This window comes from Podarcis erhardii (genome assembly GCF_964252035.2).
Source record: "Podarcis erhardii genome assembly, chromosome: 4".
NCBI classification, from domain to species: Eukaryota; Metazoa; Chordata; class Lepidosauria; order Squamata; family Lacertidae; genus Podarcis; species Podarcis erhardii.
The window spans coordinates 55,815,275-55,838,079 of NC_138508.1; the positions used below are offsets into that span (position 1 = coordinate 55,815,275).

Below are 22,805 nucleotides of genomic sequence, written 5' to 3' on the forward strand. Positions count from 1 at the left end.
TGAGGGCCGAATTCCCTCATGGGCAACCTTCCAGGGCCCTTTGCAAGCATGTGGTGGGCAAGATCAGAGTCAAAGTGAGCAGAGCAATGCCTGTGCTCTCGCCTTTGTAGGGTAAGCTACATCCCACCCAACATGAAAGTCAAAGGTTTGGCATGCACACAAATTTCTCCATCCAAGCAAGCTAGAGGAATGATCACAGTCCACAGAATCATTCCAGCCAAACAAAAGCATATAAAGCTGGCATGGGCCAGGTCTAGTGAAGGAAATGGTCTGGGGAAGGTGGGTGACCAAGAAAGAATGTGGGACCAGAAAGAAAGCCACTGTATAATGGTGCTGCATGTCATTTGTATTCTAAATGCCAATTCATTTCAAAAATAAGAAAAGCTGAGGAAAGAAATATGAGTTGGGTGGAGGAGGATCTGTGATTTTGCTTCAAGCAACCCAAGTTTGAAAATAAATCACGAGTATGAAAAAAGTAAACTAGGTTTGTATGACATTTTAACCATGCATTAGTTTGGGTGCCTTTGACAACAAATGAAGCAAAAAAATGCTTTAAATGGATAACTAATAAAATAGTAAAATGAGAAATGGGGAGGAGCTTACCACACTGAAAACATATATCATTATCAGTAAGAGGTTGATGTTAAAAAGGTAACATGTCCCATAAGCTTTGAAAGAATGCAGGCTGCAGTCCAACACACACTTACATGGGAGCAAATCTTGTTGGACATTGGGCTTTAATTCTTAGTGGGCATGCATGGTTGATCAGATTGAAGTTCTTTATTGTGGGATCAATATCCATGTCCCAGAAAAATGACATATTTCTGTATTTTGAACATTCTTGTGTACTTAGTGATTCTTCAGAGTGATTATTCTGCCCCTCAAGCATCCTTCTGGTCTGAAAATGCCATCCTCAACAGTGTTAATATAGATGTTTGAAATCCTATTTTAAATGAACTGAGGAAAACATTTAAATTGGCCAGAAAATTAATTTATCCTTATGACTGATTTGTTGACCACTTATACATCCATCAAAATCAGGGGGATTATGTCAGAACATGGTCTTGTCACTTTTTCTATTTCATGCAGAGCATACTCTTCTGATTTAAGAATACTGTGGCTCTAGTAAATACTGGCACAGGATGTCAGGCAGCAGGATATCAATCCTACAGAATGCCAACATCATTACTTTACAGTGAGCGAAGGTCAGTGGGTGGCTGCTGGCTTCCACCTCCTTATATTTTAAAGAAAAGCTTCCTGCTCTGCTTCTGTTGCACTGAACTAACAAGTTAATCTTGGCTCTTAAGCTTTTGCATGCAGCTTCCACACATGGCTGGTTATATAATGGTGCAGCAGCACAGCATGTAGAGGAAAAGGAGGAGGAGGAGGAGGAGGGAGGCAGTAGCAGAACCAAAGCAATTCGCACCATTTCACAAACACAAATTCAGCTTGGGAGTGTGGCAATTAAAATGAGTCCTCCTGAGTCAGTCACCTGCCTTGGATTGCTTGTTAGGACAACATGTCCAGATGGTCCGTAATATAAGGAACAAACATGTTCTCAACCCAAAGACATTACATACTTGGGATTCCAAAAAGCTTCCGATGAAATCCCTCACCTGCAATGTTTACAGCCAGGGGTTTAAGTGACAGCTCCTCTTACGAGAGTCACGTATTGGTTGAATGGGCAGGACTAAATGGACAGTTCTTGCAGAAGCAGAAAAGCATTCCACACACCCCCTTGCCCCAAAGCCCTGTGTTGGGGCTGGTGCTATTTAATTTGTCCCAGGGACTGCAAAGCTGAAGGGAAGCACGCTCTGACCTCTACCACTGGCTGGAAGAAGGAGAATCACTGTTAGGTTCCTTCCCTTGCCTCCAGGGAATATCAAAATGGCAAGTGGGAGGCCAGCCTGCCCCCCTCCATCCAGCTCAAGGAGCTCACTTCCCTCCTCCTTGTAACCCAGACCTAGCACCTGGTGCTGCCTTTTCTTCTTCCCTCCCAATTCCATTTCCTTTTGTGCCATTTCTTTTCCATTGTCAACCTGTGATCAGGGACTGTATTATTATGGATCCTGGTAAGCTGCTCTGAGAATAATTTTGAGCTGAAGAGCAGGATGACATTACTTTAAATAACAAAGTATTTTGTGTAAAAATGGACTGCAGTCAGGATGAAAATGGTATGGCTCGTAGGATCCCAGGTTTGCAGATTATATGGCAATAGGTTGGTGAAACCCCAAGCAGAGAGTGAAGAATTGCAACAGGATTTCTCCACTGGCTGACTAGGCAACAAGACGGCTAGTTAGGTCCAGTGTAACTTCAGTGTAAAACTATGCAAATTGGGGAATATACAACATATAAATTGATGGTGTCTGAACTGTGACTAACCGGGTCAACCATATTGTGATCACAGTGGAGATCTCAATGAAAAGGTGAACTCAGTGTGCAGTGAATGTGACAAAGGCAAAATTGGTGCTCGGTAATCAGAAAAAAGGGGTGGGAAAATGTCATTATGCTTTTTACATCTCTAATTTCCCCATCTCAGTAAATATGGTAGAACTGGAAAAGATGCAGAAATGGGGCAGCCAAAATTGGAGGAGGATAAAGCATCTCTAATGTAGGAAAAAAGACAACTGAAGATATTTCTAAAATGATGATGTGTAGAAAGTGGGTAGAGGGAGGGGGGAAAACCTCCTTCTCTCATAACACTAGAATTCTGGATTATCTAATGAAACTGATGGACAAAAGAAATCATGTCTTCACAGAATGCACGCTTAACTTAATAGTCAATCAAACACTGTGTGGTTTGCTGGCACAGGATGTGATGATGACTTCTGAGTTGGAGAAAAAGGGGATTTGACAAATTAATCGAGGGTAGGTCTATCAATACCTATGATCCATGTTAATTTCCTGGTCAAGGAAGCTGAGGACTATAGAATAAAGACAACACAATGCACCATAATTCAGCACCACAAGAAAATTTACAAAATAACACACACACACCCTTGAATAATATGCAAGACTACCAGCATAACACCTTTTCCAAGCCACAAAAGTAATATAATGAAACAACAGCATATAATAATTATCTCCAGGCAATTTTGTAGCCCGAGAATGAGGAACCTGTCCCTCCCTCAGATTGTATTAGCCTTCAGTTCCCATCAGCCAACATGGCTAACAGTCAGGGATGATGGGAAATGTAGTCTAGTGACACTGACAGAGCCACAGATGCCACATTTCTGCTGCAGACAAAGACATCCAGGACAGATTGCACAATGAAATCCAGAAGGAAGTGTATAAATTTGAGCTGGTCCTCAGTGTCATCTTCAGAGTGATCTAGACAGAGGCTACTGTGGCAAGGGAACAGGAAGAAGCCAAAGGCAACTAGCAAGAGCTGTGTAGAGCTCCTGACATTGCTGCTCCTCTTTGATTGACTGGACATAGCAGAAGTTCCTGCAGAGCTACTACAATGTCAGTACAAGTCAATGAAAAGCTTTATAACACGGCAGCAAAATGACACTGGATGACAGCTGATGGAACTGATTTCCATTCTTTAGAAAGCTGCCGTGCAACGACCACTAGTAAATTAAAGTTAGGGGAGATCTCATGCCTTTATTAAGGGACCATTTCCACAGCAATTCAGTTGCCCTGTTTGGTAGCGACTAAACAAGACTTTCTGCATCTTAATTGCCATCTGTCAAACGTATAAACTAAAAGGCTTTTTAAAAGCAGGTACCTTTTCTCTAGATAGTAAAACCTGAAAGCTAGGCTAGGTTTCCTCTCTGTCAGGCAAAAGCCCAAATTAGAGAACTATTCACAAAATATAGTGTAAAACACCTAGAGACAAATACTGCCCCCCAAATCTTTTCACTTAAGCCTTGACTTTTTTTTTGGCCAAGTTTCTGTCCAGTGAGAACAAAGTTACTACATGAGCCTTGAATAACAGTTAATATTCAGATATTGAAATACAACAAGATTAAAAGGAAAATAATATTTTAAATGAGGTTTTTCTTGTTTTTAATGCTTGCTCACTACAACCTCTCCAACATAATCCTGCAAGAAAGAAGCTGGAATTTTCATTGTCCTCCACAGATGGCTGGAGACCAAGGGATGATCACAAAATGTTCAGGTCTGGATCCAAATTAGATTATTGGGTCCTTTTACTCAAGGAAAAACTCCTTCCACAAATAGAAGAACAACTTTGGATTCAACATCCTCAACTGCAATGATCAAGGCATTGGCCACAGCTACGAGATTGTGGCTCACCAGAAGACAGGACCCTAGACCAGAGGAGGTTATCTGGACCCCATCCTCATTTTTCTGGATTCTCCCATGCAGACTGGGAACAAAAGGATCTGGCAGGAAATGCCCCAGAGCCCTCTTAGGGCCAATCAATACCATACATTTAAATCACATCCAAAGCATATTAATCCCCACAAAAGAACCCTTGGGAACTGCAGCTCTGTGAGGGGGAAGTTCCCAGAATGCTTTGGGGGAATGTCATACACATGTGCTGGAGATGCATGGTATGGATCTGGCCTCAGCCACCTCCACAGAGGATGGGGAAGGGGAGCAACCTGCTATTTCTGACTGAGATGGTCCCCCTTCAGCCAGGCTCTCCCCAACCAAGGTGCTCACAGGGACACATGATTATATCATAGCAATGGATCTCCCCCCCCCCCCAAGCAGCTAGGTCAGAGAGAAGTCAAGGAGCCTATAGAAATCTTTCCCCAGAGCTGCTTAGGGAGAAAACACACTGACAGATGCTTAGGGTATTGGTGGAGTAGAGGTCATATCTGGAAAAGGGCAGTGAAGGAAAAGGTGACTCACCGTCTCCCAGAGCACCATCTCCTTGATCCTCAAAGGGCAGCTCATAAGCAACATAAGAACCACAGGAGATCCTAACCAATTATATCCTCTGTCAGATCTGTTTTGGCCCTTAAATTTCAACGAACTGAAAGGGCCCTTAATAGGGTTAAATCTAGGAAGAACCACATACCGAGGGTTGATACACAGTTCTGTTTCACAAGCAGCTTTAGTGCAGTAGATGTAAATACGTAAGGTGGGAATGTGACAACAGCAAGCGTGTATAATGCAAGTCTAAACCATAATTGGCAGCTGCTTCCCGTGTCATGGATCTGCAGCAGCAAACCCAGGTATGCTTCTGTGTAATGGCCCTCACAATTTCTCTTTTTCTTGTGAGACTGAAAAAATTCTCCTCCTCATGGGGAGTGGGGGGGACGGAACCAGAAGGTGTCCTGCAATGCTGCAGCAGAAGCCTGAGCTGGATAAATGAATGGAGGGATCCTCTGATTAAATACTGCAGAACACAGTTGATTACACCATTGAATTAGGAGCTCGTTTTCTTGTCATTTTGTTTTTCCTTCCAGCCTTCGGCTTTCTTCTTTCAATCTATACATCATTGTTTCTGTAGGAAGAAACTTATGGGAAATTCAGCAGGAAAGAAGGCACTCAGCATCTATGGGTGTGAGGGAAAGGCATTCTCTGTTCTGAGCATCTGCAGGCTGTTTTTTCTCTTAGGACGAGATTTGGATGTCCTCATTCACCTACTTCCACTTTTGTTCTGGAATGACCTTCCATTGGTACTTGCTTTCCCCCCAAACCCATTGCAAGGCCTCTCCATCTGCTCTGCTGAAACACTGGATCCACCAGGCTCCTTCCTTAGTTATCATCTACTGCAGGCATAGGCAAACTCCGGCCCTCCAGATGTTTGGGACTACAATTCCCATCACCCCTAGCTAACAGGACCAGTGGTCAGGGATGATGGGAATTGTAGTCCCAAACATCTGGAGAGCTGGAGTTTGACTATGCCTGATCTACTGCATCCATTCCATATAGGAGAGGGGTAGAGATGGAATTGTATGGCATGTCTGTCAGCTCTGTCAAAATACTAGCAACTTTTGGTTTCTCTCCACCTTGAAATATTTTCATTCCAGTTGATCATTGCAATATAGTGCCAGAGTTTTGTTTTTTTTCCTCCTCCCTCCCAATCCATTTCCCTTTTGTGTCGGGTATTTTTAGATTGTGAGCCTGAGGGCTGTCTTGACATTTGTAAGTGGCCTGATGCCCCCTCCTCCTTTCTTTGCCTGAATTGCATAATGAGAATGCATTAAATAAGTAAGAAATAAATTTCCATCCCAGTAAAAGCTATGCTGATTTGCTGGCTGTGGCACAGCCTCCCACCTATTTTGTGGGAATTTTGTAGGAAAGTACCCTACTCTTGTCTCCCACAATTTTGTGGTGAGACAAGAGTATGGTATTTTCTCCCTGAGGTGGTAATTTCTCTCCCACTTAGCCCCTTCACTACAGAGCAGTCTTTTGCAATAACACCTAATAATCCCTGTGTGCAAGACACAGATTCTTGCTCCCCTAGAAACTTATTTTCTCCTGTCATCACAGTAGGCAGATTCATTCAGGCCACAGCAACAGTAACATATGGGCTATGTAATGTCACAGAAGCTCATATAGCTTTGGTCAGAGCATACCCCCCCCCCCCCGGAATTTCACAGGAGATAATAAGAGATGGTAGAAACTGTCTATAAACTGTCCGGAAAGTTGCTACAGGGGCCACAACTTGCCTGCTCTTCTTACCACTCACCAATCGTAATAAATTGGTTTGTTTATTTTATTTATCTTATTCTTATCTTACTTATACTTCTCCTTTGAGTATTTCCATGGTGGCTAACAACAGAACCTTATTATTATTATTATTATTATTATTATTATTATTATTATTATATTTTGAAAAATAAATATACACGCAAACAATAAAACAATAAAAGCTAATTAAAGATGTAAAACATAAGCAATTGATAATAAAAACCAAAATTAAAGCACCTTCTATCAAATGCTTGTGATACTAAAATTGTTCAAAGCAAAGTGTGATGAGATATGGGGCTACTTGTGTGTGAGCGCTTACACTCTCAGAGTCTTGTAATCAGTTTCAAAACTGTCCCTCTCCGCGCAGCCATCGGTGCATGGCTGCCTTAATCGCTGGCAGAATCCGTCAGTGGGCGTTTCCGGAATTTCCTCCAACATAAGAGTTCTTTGACAGAAACTCTGCGCCTTGATTCTCCGCGTGACAGCTCCCTGCGCAGAGTGGGCGTCCCAAGGGGAGGTCCTGAGCTCTCCCCGCTGTTCTCACTGGAAGCGTCTCGGAGCCGTTCCTCCGACTCTGTTTCCGCTGAAACTCTCCCTCTCCCCCTGCTGCTTCCCTCCTCAGCATCCGAGGGTCTCCCAGCATCCTGGAGCCCCTCCACCACTTGGAGCTCCGATGGCAGTTCCCTGACACAAAGCTTACTTTATTATTATTACTTTCAATAGGAAGTAACACTTACCTCTCATTTCAGATGGTTAACATTCAAAACATGGAAATAATTCCTGCGTAAGTGTGATGTTTTAATGGTGCACTCTGTCATCTGATCCTTACACAGACATGATTAATATAGTTAGCTGAAACAGAGTATAATTTTCATCTAGTTCTCATCTGGCCAAGCATCCGATGTGAGGGAATTGTTAAGAGTTGTAGACGAGAGGAAATCTATTTCTCAGACATAATTTTAATTGTTTTGTCTTTGGAGTGATTTGTCTCCAGAAACAAATCCAAATTTCTCACTGAATGAACAGTGTAAAAAGATTTCGTTTTGACAAGAGAATTGAACATCTGTAGGAGGGCAAAATATGATTCCTATCTTGGCAAGTTAAAATGCTGGACTTATCGAAAACATTCTTTTTTTTAAAAAAAGTATCAGTGAATTCATTTAGTTTGGAGGTTAGATGACTATAGCAATTTCTTTCCTCCCTTCCTCCATTTCCATAGCATTTAAACTGTATTTGAATAATTTTGTCATTAGGCTATTACCGGTAGCTTATGTAACAATAAACACTCTCACGTATGCTGAACAGTTTTGTTATCAATGCTTATGATGGCTCTTTTTCATTCTCGTTTTTCAAGCTTCTATGGAGAGGGAGACCATAGGAACCAATATCTTCTAGACCAATATTTTTAGCTGCTGTGTCTTATCTCTTTCCCACCCACCCCTTTCATACACAAGAAGACACGCTGTTCAGTACCAAATAATTAGGCTTACAGACAGCAGTTTCATGTTCCAGTACCTTTGAGGTGCAAACTGTTAGCTTTCTATAAAGGAAGTAACAAACTGTGCTAGCAATATTGATTTCAAACTTGGGGCAGCCCAGTCCTGTTGGTTGGCAGGTATAGGTCCATATGTTGGACTGGATTGGGGAGAGATTTAGGCCCCAGAATCTGCCTAAGGGGCTATTATCTGTTGGTTCTTTATTTCTTGCAGGGAACAACCTAGTTTATGTGGAGGGACAGCAGAGATTTCGTACCCGTGACAGTGTTAGAAGATGAATCCTTAACCCCTCACCCCCCAGAACTAAGTTTTCGCCAATTTTCCCTTCCAAAGCAATGTATGGATCTGGTGTGGTTAAATGCTTTGCTGACCTGTGCTCCTTCCCTTGTTATACCCAGTGCTCCCCCCCAATATATATATATATATATGTTTAGGGATATTCTCATTTTCCTATTCATATTGAAATACTGCCCCTCAATGAGACCAAACTTAGATCCACAAAATGTTTAGGGGTATGCGTATCCCTGCGTCCCCCCAGAAAAAAGCACTGGTTATACCTGCTATGCTGATGCAGAAATTTATATTGCTGTAAGGAACTGAATACTGGATTTACACAAGTGTGCTGGACAGCATGAACATACCTGGCTTGGCAACTGCCTGGATGTGAGACTACCTGGGAACCATGTGCAAGCTACTTGGTCTTTTTGAGGAAGAGTGGGGCACAAATGAAAAAAAAACCCCAGGAATCCTGACATTGCACTGCATTGAGGTATGTGCTGTTTGTGTGCGATGTGAGCATTTCATCACCCCACCAACCTAGTTGATTGTGCTTGTTTCTGAGGATGATCAGGACTGTTGTGTGACATTGATTTTAGTCAAATCAAAACGTTGACTTGCATTCTTTGGTCTCGGCAGAGTGTGGGATGAAGAACTGACGGGGCATAAGCAACATCCCTCCGGGCTCGATCATTCTGCTATTGCATAAGGTGTCACAGAAAAACCAGAGTTCATTGGGAAAAGCTGGTCAGCAGTCACAGATAGACAAGCACTTGCAGACAGTGAGAAGATGCAGTAATTCTTCCTTATGATTCTGCTGCCCAAATGCATTTTAAATCCCGTTTCCTCCTATCACCTTAATCCTCACCATTTCCTCCAAATTCCATGATCTGAAAAAATGTATATTCTGTTGTCAGCATTATGTGTAACTAATATACACACTATAATCTAGTCATAGAATCTGGAGTTTCTACTTGCAATATTCTACAAAATTCATTATTTTCTACAGACTTCAGAGTGACAAGGACATGTGTAGTTCCTGGTTGATTGCCCCCCCCATCTCTTTCTCCCTCCCTCCCTGCCCCTTAGATTATTTTCACTGAGTTACAGGGTGAGATAACTTAATGACCTATAAAAATAAGACATTTGATTACAAATACATATTTAAATTTTTTCTCCAGGTATATAAATCTTCAGTTTATTTCCCCCTCCACAAAAAATGTGTATTTACTGCTTGTTGTCTGTTGAAGACTACGTAAAGTACTAAAAGACAGTGTGTTTGTGAAATGTAAAAAACAAAACAAAACACGCACATGCATTTGCACAGAGAACAGAATCAAAATGACTCATCGAAAGATTTCTTTCCTAAATGAACACTATTATTTTCTTGTTTTCCTTTCTGTTCTTGATTGTCTTGTATGTCTAACAATAGAGAGAAATAATGGTAGCAAGAAACAGAAATAGAACTAGTAATGTCAATGTGAAATGATACTTGTGTACACGGCTGTATTTTAGGGAGGCTCTCAAATAGTATGCAGAACAGACTACGCACTAGAGCTTCGGAAACACAGGAAGAGCATTTATTTGCCTACCATCTCCTGCTTCTTGTAACCACTTGAGAGCAGTCACCAACCAAACAGTTTTGTTGAGTGACCCAGGGCAGAGTTACTTGGAAGTTACTCCAAATTCAGTGTACGGAGGATTATGGCTGTAATCTTTGATCCAATTGCATATGTCATTTGACAATTGTTTGACGTTCAGTGTTTAATCTGTGCCAGAAGGCCTTTTAGTTTATCTGTAAGATGCCAAGTCTGGAGTAGGTGTGGCCATAGATTTCTTTAGATTTCTGTGGTGCTGGAATGAGATTGCTTTGCAGACTGTAGCTGCAATCCCCCAAACATGCCCACCATTCCACCCACCTTCTCCATTTCTATAAAATACTATTGCAGCTTTTGCCAATCTATTGCCCTCCAGATTTGTGGGACTACAATGCCCATCAGCCCCAATCTGGAGCAGAGGTGGATTAAGGAGAGCGTGACCGGTTTGGTCACCCTGGGTGAGGAGCCTTGGGGTGCTGCAGGGGACATGGCAACTATGATTTAGAATAGGGCACAAGTGGCAGGGGGCGCCACTGAAATTTGAGACCCCAAGGTCTGCCACTGTCTGGAGGACACCAACTTAGCAAGGGCTATTCCACTGAAATGATGGTTTCATTTTGAATATCTTCAGGGCACAATTCTGTACTGACAAATCCTTGAATGAGGGGGCTAAAGTATTTGACAGGGACACAGCAATGTTGGAGGAACATTTGATATGCAACTGCCATGACAGGTCATGCTGGTCAAATGGCTAAACAGGGTAGCATTGTGGGTGGCGCATGGGTGGCAGCACATAGCAGGAGCACATTTATGCTGCATCCTCTCTACCTCTTTGACTCATGGACAGTGCAACTCCTCCCATTGATTTCAATGAGGTGAGATTTTTTTCTTTGAGAATATAGCTAACCCCACATCAGTGATGGCCCCACACATGTCACAGTGACAAAGCACAGGTTATGATGTAGCTCAGAACCCAATCACACTACCATCAGTCTATAAACCCCACACAGGGAGACAATAACTGAGGTGATAGGATGCTGTGTCTGGGATTATCTCTCTCTGGCCCAATGCTGCACATGCTTAAGGGTTCACAAAGGGAACTCTGGGGATGAGAAACTATGGAGAAAGGGCACCTTGCACACAAAGGGAGCACTCTGCGCAAAGCAGGCTAGCCTCGTTAGATGCATGGTAACTTGAGCCCGTTGCTAACACATCTATGCCTAGATCTCTAAAAGGTACCTTGCTCTTGACTTCCTCCACACACAAACACATAATACCAAATCCCACTCCAACAACTGATGCTCATGCTGATGATCTATTACATTTGTATATCACCCTTCATCCAAATATTAGAGGGAAGTTCTGGGAGTACCAGAACAGAGCATCCCATATGGCTAAGCAAGGGAAGGGGGAACACGGGCTGTCATGCCTAACTGCTACAGAAGTCTCCCATGTTTTACTCACTTCACGCTTATGTCACAGGCAAAAGTGTGCAGGAGTCATTCGCTTTCTCTGGATGTGGGTGGCAGGTTGGGCTCCATTGCCAGCCCTGTCCCTTACCAGTGGGTACAGGATCCTGGAAACATTTATGTGTTTTTTTAAAAAATTCTCCTTGTGTGTTTTCCCATCTTCCCTCTTAGGCTGAGCCTGCATTCTTGGTGCCATTAAGCCAATCTGCCAGCATAGCACCAATGTGTCTCTGATCTGTGTGTGAGCCTGGAAAAGATGAGCTATGATAGCCATCTTCAAAGATCTTAAGGGCTGTCACATGGAGGAGGGAGCATGCTTGTTTTCTCCTGCTCTGGAGGGTAGGACTCAAGGCAATGGCTTCAAGTTACAAGAAAGGAGATTCCGTCTAAGCATTTGGAAAAACCAGTAAGAGCTGTTCAGCCGTGGAACAGACTCCCACGAGAGGTGGTGGACTCTCCTTCCTTGGAGATTTTTAAGCAGAGGTTGGATTGCTATCTGTCATGTATGTTTTAGCTGAGATTCCTGCATTGCAGGGGGTTGGACTAGATGACCCTTGGGTCCCTTCCAACTCTAAGGTTCTATGATTCTATTCCATTTTCACACTTGGGAAACCATACATAGGCTCTTTGCAAGCCTTAATTAGTGCTTCACACTTCATATATATATATATATATATATATATATATTTGCTTTCGTAGATTTTCACGGGATCCTTTTTCTTTAGGAATTCATCTTCAGCACACTTTTGACGGTTCAAGATTGCTACCTGTGGGAGAGTGTAATATAAATGCTAGAGACTTTGATGGGAGGTCTATTGGACAGAGAGTTTCTGTCCCATCCCAGATGCAATGATTTAAGAATAGAATACATTAGAGTCCCTCCTAGCCCTGTGGATCTGTAATTTTAGCACCATCCAATTAGTGGCATTGCTATACAACTACCAAATAAATGTTCATGAACTTAACTAAGTGGTGCCCACATCCCCTTTTCATCTTCCAGACTGGGGCAGAGCTGTGCTTTTTAGGCAGACTGCGCTATGTCTGCACAGTACATGCCGCAAAACTATTATCTTGGGCCCTGAAAAGTTCAAGAGATAAACCAGCATGGGAAAAACAACTCCATTTCTCTTCCTATCACTTTTTAAAATTGCTTGATTGTTTCCACTTTCCAGCTACTGGAGCTGATCTTCATTCCCAAGAACTCTTCTGATGCTGCACCACTGCTATGCACAAAGCAGATTAATTCCCACCCCCCCTGCAAAAGGGACTTGCATGCTGTAATATGTACAATAAGCCTCTCTCTTCTCCCACTTCACACCTTTCACTAGAATGCAAACTTTTAAACTGACCAAAGAGAGTTGGGAAAGTTTCAAGAAGCAACACCACGCTCATGGGGCTGAATGGAGTGGCTTTTCCATGTTGCACTGTCCATGGTGCTGATGCATGGTTTATGCATCCTATGCTTAAGAGAGGGCAACTTGATCTTGCTGCAAGACATCATCCCAAAGCCACAAACTTTCTCTACTAAATCAGTGGCGGCAAGCCTTTCATTGTCCCACCCCGCCCCCCACTTACAACTGGGAAAGATACCCCCCCACCCCACATGTTCTATGGAATTGAAGTTAATATTCCCTGGGTCGCCATGGTGATAGTGAGCTCTGTTCCTCCGAGCAAGACAAATTAGGCATCACCTCATTAGCCTAAAGACTTCTTTCGCTTGCTGCTTTGCACATCACAGAACTCTCTTGCTCCTCAAAAGATCCAGGAGGGAAATGGGTGCCACTGCATGACTGTGTGACATTGCGTCACAGTGCCACAGATGCCTTGTTCTTTTAATGACACCCCCCACTCTATTGTAACCATTGCTCTGCTATGATGCAAATTTAGGGTGCCATCCAGCGCCAGTGAAATCAGGCAGAATCCTGCCACGGGTTTCAGCTGGCACTCTCAGCCCTGCCTTTTCCCGTTCAAGCTTCGTGGGAATATTCTCTCCTTATATCCTGGATGTTGCCATGCAGGTCTTTATTTGGAGCATTCTGCTGTTTCCCACACCAGCCTCCCAGAGCTTGAAATGTGGGGTTAAGTACCCTGCTCAGTTACATAATTAGATCATGGTTTGTCTCCCTATCTTCATGAAACAAACTAGCAATCATTTGTTCTTAGTAAACAAACAAATAGGTCCAAATAGGTTCTCCAGATGTGGTTATTCTTAAAAATCCACCACAGCCTCGTAACTTGTCTGATTTCAGCCAAGAGGTTTTTGCCGGGGAAGGGAGAAGAGAGCCACAACTTTCAAGGATCTTGGGGCTGGGTGACTTTTACTATCCAATTATTGCTCCCCTCCCGATGCACATCTGGCTGCATGGACAGAAACCAAGCCAACGAAGATACCCGCCCCTTCCCTCTCTTTCTGGTAAACAGGATCGGAGAACAATTGATTCCTTCAACAACTCAACACACACACGCCTTCCCCACAGCCTTCTCCACCAACATATCCGGAGTTCCGACCCAAAGGGAGAGAGAAACAGATCTGGAAGAAGTGGCCGACTGCGTTTCAAGCCTCCCTCCATCACCTCGCCAAGCCTTTCCAGGTTTTCACCGGCGAACCAAGAAGAGGATGCGAAACGGACCGTCGCTTTGTCGCCGTACCGTTGGCACCTCCGTCTCCCAAAAGCACAACTTTGGGACGGGATCTGCTCGGGTGGGCGAGGGCGGAGGGGGAAGGAGCGAGGGCTGGATCCCTCCAGGGCTTCGCGCACGGCGAGAAGGAAGAAAGCTGCATTGCCCTACCTGTTCGGCGCACAGCTTCGCTCACTCGATCATGATTCCTCCCTCCGAGATCGAGCAGGGTGGGCGCGGGTGGGTGGCTTTTTGGGGGCGGTTGGTCGCTCACTGGAGGATGGAAGGCCGATTTCGAGCCACTGCCCGTCTCCAAGGGAAGGGCAGGCGAGGCGTCCCGCGTCTACAGCGGTCCCGCGCTGCTCTCCGCGGCGCCCATCCTGCGCGCTGCTCACCTGCCTCTGGATCCCTTTGGGCTTCCTCCGCAAGCGCAGCCGGGCGAGAGGGCTGGAGTTGAGCGGGCGCCCGCTGGTCGCCCAGGCAGAGTTCAGCGGGATGGCGAAGGCATCGGATGGGCACCACGAGGGAAGGTGGGGAAGAAGAAGATCGGAGCGGAGCAAGAACAATAAAGCGCTGGCAGCGAGCAAAGTAATGGAGCGCTCAGGGACACGTCACGAAAGCCCGCAGCTTCAATGAATTCCGCTCGATCCCAGCCTGGGTTTCCAGTCGCTGGAACAAAACAAGAGCAGATAAAACTTCGCGCAGTGCCATCTAGTGCAGAACCGACGAAGTACAAGCTATGGCAGGTTCTCCCCACGACCACTTTTTTTTTTTTTTTTTAAGAGGGGAGATTGTTTCCTTTTCAGCTTGGAAGAGACTAAATGGAAACTTTACTGCGTGTGCAACCAACCCGCTCCGTTTCCTGGGAACAGGTTTTTATTTTTCCTGAGCTGAGGCAAAGAAGAACAGACGCTAGATTCTTTGAAGTAGGGGGGGGGGCATGTGGAATTCATAGTGTTTCCTTCCTTCCTTCCTTCCTTCCTTCCTTCCTTCCTTCCTTCCTCTCTCTCTCTTTCTAAAAAAGGCTGTGTGGATTATGTCTTTTGGCGAAGAAAATAGGAACATTTTTGGCAAGGATAAAGAAATTGAGAGACATTAAGCACAGTGGCTGTGGCGAGTTGCACGCTGTGGTAGGATTGTGAAGCTTTGCTTGACAAGGTCCACACTGAATAACGACAAGCAAGTATTTAGAGGAAGCTTCTGTCTATAAATGGGAGAAGATAGTAATGTGACTTTGTAGGGCAAAGTGGTGTAGATTTAAAAAATGATACAGGAACACAGGAAGCTGCCTTATACGGAGTCAAACTATTGGTCCTTCTAGCTCAGTTTTGTCTCCTCTGGCTGCCAGCAGCTCTCCAGAGTTTCAGACAGGGGAGATCTCCCTCAAGATGCTGTGTGTTGAACCTGCAGCCTTTGGCATGCAAGACATGTGCTCCACTCGCTGGGCCATGGCCCTTTCCCTAATGATATCGGCTGTTGGGATTCTAATCTGGGTGGTACAGATGAAGATAGAGCCCGCCCCATGTTTAGTGACCTTGGTAGGAACTTAACAGATGTGGAGTGGAAGCCCATGACATGTATTTCCCTCTGGGCAAATTAATATGGTGGTGGTGGTGGGTCTCACTAGTGCAGCACTTTGCAGTAGGCCTAACTACACAGCAAGCATTTTTTTAAAAAGATGAAATGGTTAGGGCAAGGGGCAGCAGATCTGTGGGCCAGTGCAAAAGACCTGGGGCTCAGCCTACCCCCGAGCCACGCCCTCACAATGTCCCTGGTGACAGTGCATTTCTGATCACCAGATACTGGGTGGGGACAAGCAACAAACAAGATTGGTGAGCTCCATCATGCTCATCAGCTTCCAAAGGGTGGCTGTCTGAGCTTGGTTGAAGAGAGGCAAGCCCAGTGGTGGTTCATGCTCATTGAGACTGATAGGGCAAGCTTCACTTGACTCTGGACGTAGCTAGTCCTTCACTATATTCAGCAAGGCAATTCTTGATGGTGTGCCGACTGCTTCAGCCAAAGCTGTTGCTCTACAGGGGTCAGTGGATGACCATTGCAGGCTGGCATCTTGCTCTTAATGTGGAGGCATATCTCTCTCTCTCTCTCTCTCTCTCTCTCTCTCTGTGTGTGTGTGTTTGCATACTTGACCACTGCCAGTCTTGCTCTTTCATATTCCTGTTTATTGTTCTCCATTGCTTAAACAAGACCAAAATAGCCTTTTGTGAAAACTGAACATTTCTAATACTGGCAAATTCTAGATGGGAAACTGCCCTGTGTTTCCATGTAATTAACTCCAAGCTTCCTGAAGATAGTGTGTATTATATTTGCAGCTGACAAATACCACCGTCTTGGTCTGCACTTTATTAGTGGGAAAATGGGGAAGAATGGCAGTCTATTTGAGTAACTTGGCCTTAGTCTAGTATTTATGTGAATGAATCTGTATAGTGAACCCTGGATTTGATCTATGTTATACTCCATGTGGGATGTTTCTGGGCCTTCATTACATCCAGCATGTAGTGCTGGCATGCAGCTCGGGAACAACAGATCTGCAATTTCTAAACAGTAATGGCTTAAAAAAAAAGAGACACTTGGGAAAGTGTTGCCTGCAGGCTTCTGATGCTTTTCTCTGGTTTGACTAATATAGTGAAGCAGAGTTTCTGTTAGTCAGGAGGTCAGGGTGCATGTTGGTTTATATGACCACAGTCCCTAGCTAAAATATTTGACATTGAAAGGATGGTTAAAATGAGTGTTTGGAAAATGCATCTCAGTTGGATATCAGTAATATGAACAGCCAATTCACATGACTCAACTGGCATGTTAAGAACATAAATGTGAGTCCAGTGAATTTGTTGCACACACACACACTGTTTGCCGCAACTTACATTTGTTGCACCATTGGCTGCCGTACTCACAAAAGTGTGCTGCAAAGTGGCTCACACCTTTATTTCACCATGCACTGAACTCTGTACAGATCCACCTTCCCACATTTTCATGCAGCAACTGTTTGGCTGAGTGAGCTGGCTCTGAGATTTGTGCATTCAAAGGGGAGATTTTCAACAGCAAATCTGGACCTTTTAATAGGAAAACATGAACATAATCCAACCAAAGATTGATATTCCACCAACGCTCCTTAGAGACTAGCCAAGATGCTCTATTACATGTTGAATTGCTCTTTTCATAATAAATGAAGAGTGATCACTGCCTTTATTATCTTACAACATTGTATTAGCCTTGGGACTTGACCCACAAGTTCCTTATTTTTGCTCAGATGAAAAGCATGGGATTTTGAAGAAGATTCTTCTCTGATTGCAAATAATACTTGTGTTCCACTGCACTGAAAGAAAGTGTGACAGGTTGGTTGTTTTTTTAATGCTGCCATTCATCAGTACCTCTAATAGTGCCATGTTTAGTTCCCTTTCAGAATTGACAAGGAATTAAAGTGGCAAGCAACTTTTACATGTGATATTTAAAGGGCCAAATTCTGCTATTGCGGAGAATATTTCATGCCTCATGGAGATGAGATACCATCTGTTTGGAAAATTTTCAGAGCATGCTGCAGACCCAGAACGGGAGGGGAACAAAGACAGCAGTGGGTGGAAACTAGCTAAATAAGCTTTGTTATTTGAGTCACACCAGAGGGAAATTCCCCTTGTCCTTTCTTCAGTATTTCTTTTCCAGCTGCTGTGGTATTTGGCAGCTAGACTTCCAAGGCCGAGAGGTTTAAAGTCAGGAATCCCATGGAGGTGCTGCTCAGAATGACTTATGTAGCAAACAATAAATTGCATTACAGCCTTTATTCTTCCAGACATTAATTAAGATATGTAACTATCACAAATCCACAATTTTTAAACAGCTGTCAGGATCTACATTTAGGACTGCTGCACTTGGATATATGGAATAATAGGGGAGAGGGGAAACCCACTGGTTAACTAAAGGTTCTCTGTGTGTCAAAGGTTGTGGAATTATTGCTGTAATTCAACTGCAAAAATCTACCTGATGTCTAAAATAAATCTTTCTTTGTTTTCCCTCTCTCCTTTGTTAAATCCAGTACACAACTTTCCTCATATTTTTCCTGTATATTTACATATGAACTTCACCATGAAACGTTCCTTTTATATTAGCCCTCTGCCCTTGTGTTGCTTTTCCTTGCATCATGTCATCTCATTTTAAATGGCAGGTGTTTGGCTTAGATCTTGTGTTCAATAATGAATTTGAATTGGCAATATGTAAAGAGATGGTTGTGGGCTGTAGTGTTCAATGGCTATCATCGTTCAACAGAAAACGCCAAATTGCTTTGATTTTACTGCCTCCATTTCCACCGCTTTCTGGATGCTTGGCTCATCTCTCCCATGAAAGGCAGCTGTAAATGTTGCCACTATGCTTTGCTCTGCCATGTGACTGCTTTGTGATATATGATAATCAGATTATGTTGTCTCCCTAATTTACAACCTCATTAACCTATATGGGGAAGAAGGAGGGAGCAAATAACCCTGTCGATCATAATTTGTAGCCAGAATGAATGATAAAAAATCTCATCTTGTCCAATTGTTACAAAGAGGATGTGAATGCCAAAAGAGTGTGCACATTTAGGCTGCATTGGTTCATTATTCTGTAGCTGGATTCCTGACTGCAGCCTCCCCCCTCCCTATAAACTATATTGAAGTCCACTAAGTCACAGACTATTCAGTACTAATTCTGCCTCTCCCTATCTAACTGTTTCTCTCTCAGCTTACCTGTTCTTACTGTAACTTCTCAGTTGAAATCCCCATTATGGCTCTCTCTGGCTTCACCATCATGATAGCAAAATATTGCCAACAATGATCAGGGGCAGTAGATCACTGAATGGGGGGGGTATACAAGGTGCTTTCATGCCATTATTGTCAGTGTCCTAGAGGCATCTGCTGGTTACTTGTTTGAAACGAAATCATAAACTGAGGGCAAGTTTAATGCTGCATCTGAGTTCCAAACTCCAAAATCAATTCCCCTTCAATTAATTTACAGCAGACCATTCAAAGCCCATCTAGATGCTCCCAAATATTTTCCCCAACCCACCAACAAAGTTCTTTTCAATAAATTTTATCTAAAACATTCAGAGCCCACCAGATCTCCCATAGCTACTCACTTTCTGCTAGTTTAACCCTCACAACATTCAGGTTCCACTCAAACCCTCCCAATTCAATTTCCCATTTAGACCCCTAAAATCTATTCACCTTTAATTTATTGACTCCCAGAAATTCACACCCCCCAACTTCATTTCTTGTTCTGTGGTTCATCATGCAGTGGCATATTAACAGTGGAGGCTCAAAGCCTTAGGTCCTGCCTGCCACATTGAAAAGAAGAATACAATTAAAATACAACAACTAATACTCACGGATGGTGGTGGTGATTTGCCCTCAATATGGCTGTTTGGTGCACTGCATGTCTTAATGGCAACTTCCCCAGCCTGGTGGTAAACTCTGTAAAACTCACTGCAATGTGCTTCCACATAAAGACGCAGACCATTGGGCTGCCACCTACTTTTTTATTGTTATCAGATGCGTGTGAAACAACGGATAGTGCACACCTTATCCAAACAGCCTCTTTTTCTAACCACCAGGAGGTCTGAAATCAATAATAAAAGGAATTATAAACAGTGTCTCAAATTAAGCAATTAGAAAGCAGTCAAAACAGATAATTATGCTTTTAAGCAGCTACCTTTCACCCTTCCACTAATCTGTTGCCACATAAAACTTGGAAACTTATTTCCTTTTCTTGGTGAGGCTCCAAGTATATAATAGATGGTGTAAGAAGATATGTTTTGAGCGTTTTATTTTTTAAAAAACCCAAATTTGATTCAAAAAGAAATAGCATGCACAAACATATCTGAAACATTATGTAGGATAAGCTAATACTTACCCAGAAGGAATCCATCAGCTTGCATCCTGCTGTATTCTCTGTTATAGGGAGAGACTTCACCAGAGCCCATAATGGCTTGACTAGTCACTATGGGCTAGTTATTATGTCACAGACCAGCATGCTAGATAATGCCTCCTTAGCTCAATATTACCACTCCCTGGTAAACTTAGAATTGGAGATCATGTGGGCTGAGTCAACAAAGTTGTTCCTTCCTGTGCCAATTATCTCCCTCCTGGAGTAAGGCATTCTACTCTTGGTGGGCGGTGCTGGACACTCCTATAGTTAGTTCCTTTCCTGCCACCTCTTTTCCTCTAAATTTATTGGAGGAACACAGGATGAAGCCTTGGGGTTAGGGTGAGGGATGACCACCACCCTCCCCCCTGGAAAAATGTAAAAACCTGAAATTACTTCTGCTATATATACTGTCTAGCTCAGACGCGGCTAACCTCCCACTCCACAGGCCTAGGGCCACATTCACCTTTGGCTAACCATTTGGGGACCACATGACCTTAGTTGGTGTTGCCACCTCACAGACCCATGTGCCCACACACTCATGAACAGGACAGGCACACAGAGGCACGTGATTGCACCTTAAGAAAACGCATTACAGTTCCCTTTGCAAACACCCCAACCATTTAACTCATGGGTAGGCAAACTAAGGTCCGGGGGCCGGATTCGGTCCAATCACCTTCTAAATCTGGCCCGTGGGTGGTCTGGGAATCAGCATGCTTTTACATGGGTAGAATGTGTCCTTTTATTTAAAACACATCTCTGGCTTATTTGTGGGGCCCGCCTGGTGTTTTTACATGAGTAGAATGTGTGCTTTTATTTAAAGTGAATCTCTGGGTTATTTGTGGGGCATAGGAATTTGTTCATTCCCCCCTCTGGCCCCCCACAAGGTCTGAGGGACAGTGGACCGGCCCCCTGTTGAAAAAGTTTGCTGCCTCCTGATCTAACTCAACAAGTATGGCATGTGTTGAATGAGGAGCCTTCTGCAAACTTGCAGCAGTTCCTTTCAGGTTTTATGTGGGCCATTTGGCATTCAGGCTTCATGTGGGCATTTCAATTAAAGCAAATAGCCCACATAAAATCTGAATTGCATTTAGATTTAATTTTTTTTAATGGGCAAATTGCTCTGGTGGAAAGGGGGGGGGGAGTCATTGTTTCATGCCACTCACACAGTGCAGGTGGCATAGCTAGGGAGCTGGGTGTGTTCACTCCTGACCCCTTCATTACATGTCCTCTCTTCCTGCTGCTTGTTATAGTAATTTCATTGTGATGTTTTCCCCTCCATAAGTCCTGAGCAAAGCAAAGGGAAAGCCAGCCTGGAAACATTACTGAATGAGACTGGCCTGTGAGCTCCAAAGGTTCTGCATCCCAAAGCAGCTGTGAGGCAGCCAGAGCTGATTAGTTCTCTTCTATGCACAATGCAGTAAAAATGCACATGATGCGCTTGCTCCCAGCCAACCTTATGAAATGTTCCAGGCAAGTGGAAAATGGGTTTAAACATCCTAGTTAGACCACCAAGGGACTGGTGAGAGGGCTAATTCAAAAGTCAGGTAATCATCATCAATAAATGGATTGTGCTTGCCACAGGCCATGACAAATCCATACAATCGGCTTAAAATATAACTCAAACAGCTGGAAATAAAAACACTGTCCGTATATTGCGAGATAATCGATAGCAGGGATACCGCCACGGCTACACTAACTGAGTTTCAGTTGAGACCTTCAAATCCCCCTTACGATTTATGGCAATTTTATCCAGTTCCTTCTTCCTAATCTATTTTTGCCACCAGATCAATTCAGAAACAACAGGTTCATCTGCTCTAACCTTTAACAACGTGCATATGTCTTGAGGGCAGGGGTGGGCAAATCTGTCAGTTTGGGTTTCTCTCCATGGTTCCATCCACTTGAGGCATTGAAAGCACACGTAAAACACATTGCTTTCCCCACAGAATCCTGGGAACTGTAGCTTACCCCTCACAGAGCTACAATTCCCAGCACCCTTAATAAAGGGTCCTACAATGAGGAGGGGAAGCAATGTGCTTTAAATGTATGGTTGCCTATGCAGCCTGTTTCACATTTTTACAATAGTAAGTTCAGTTGTCCACATTTACTTACACACACACACACACACGTATAAACACCTCAGGAAAATTCACCATTTTAGCTTGAATTTAGCTTGAATTCAGTTGTGCATAATATGCATGTTTTTGCCAGCAATTTCCCCTACTATAATGCATTTTGGGATGCTATTTTCAGTAAGATACGTGTTTTTATGTATGCTTTCTCCTAGCATATGAATTTTTGTACACACGACTTGGCTAGTGAACTGCACTCCAAATTTGGAGAAGTGCCCCTTTTGAAGGATGGCTGCATTTTGTGTCATTTCAGGAAGGATTCATTGGGGCAAATTTGCCTTAAAATGTGAACTGAACCGAATTTCTTCCCCATCCATAGCTGAGAGGGATAGGATGATCTCCCTCTCCCTTCCGCAGGTATCACAGACTCAAAGTGGCATGGTCAAAGATCACTGAGAGCTATCAGCAGCCTTCTCTGCTTCCAGATGAGTTCCAGAGGAGGAGAGACTGATGGCTCCAGTGATGGAAAGCTTTCATTTAGCCTTACTGAAAAAGAAGCACATCAAACAGTTCACACACTTCATTGTCCAAATAACTCGTGTGCTCATTGTGCTTCAGAATGTAAGCCTCAGTTCAAGGGGATCTATCCTCCCCCTTCTCCACTACTTCAGAAGAGAGGCTTTTGTAGATCAAGACCCTATTTGCACAAGAATCCCACACCATTTTTCTGGGAGTGCCCGAAAAAAATAATTA

The 22,805-nt window shown here is 43.6% G+C and overlaps 1 protein-coding gene across 3 annotated transcripts in view; it reads right to left on the reverse strand.

The window, feature by feature from the left end:
• KCNJ6 (potassium inwardly rectifying channel subfamily J member 6) overlaps nt 1-15,483 on the reverse strand; it is a 104,316-nt gene extending 88,833 nt beyond the window's left edge. For 2 of the 3 annotated variants that reach the window (XM_081859901.1, XM_081859900.1), the window contains exon 1: nt 14,245-15,482. The gene's annotated coding sequence lies outside the window, so the exon portion shown is untranslated. Of the gene's footprint in view, nt 1-14,244 lie in introns of all 3 variants that reach the window. The other variant, XM_081859902.1, reaches the window with a different exon arrangement.
• Nucleotides 15,484-22,805: the final 7,322 nt, after the last annotated feature.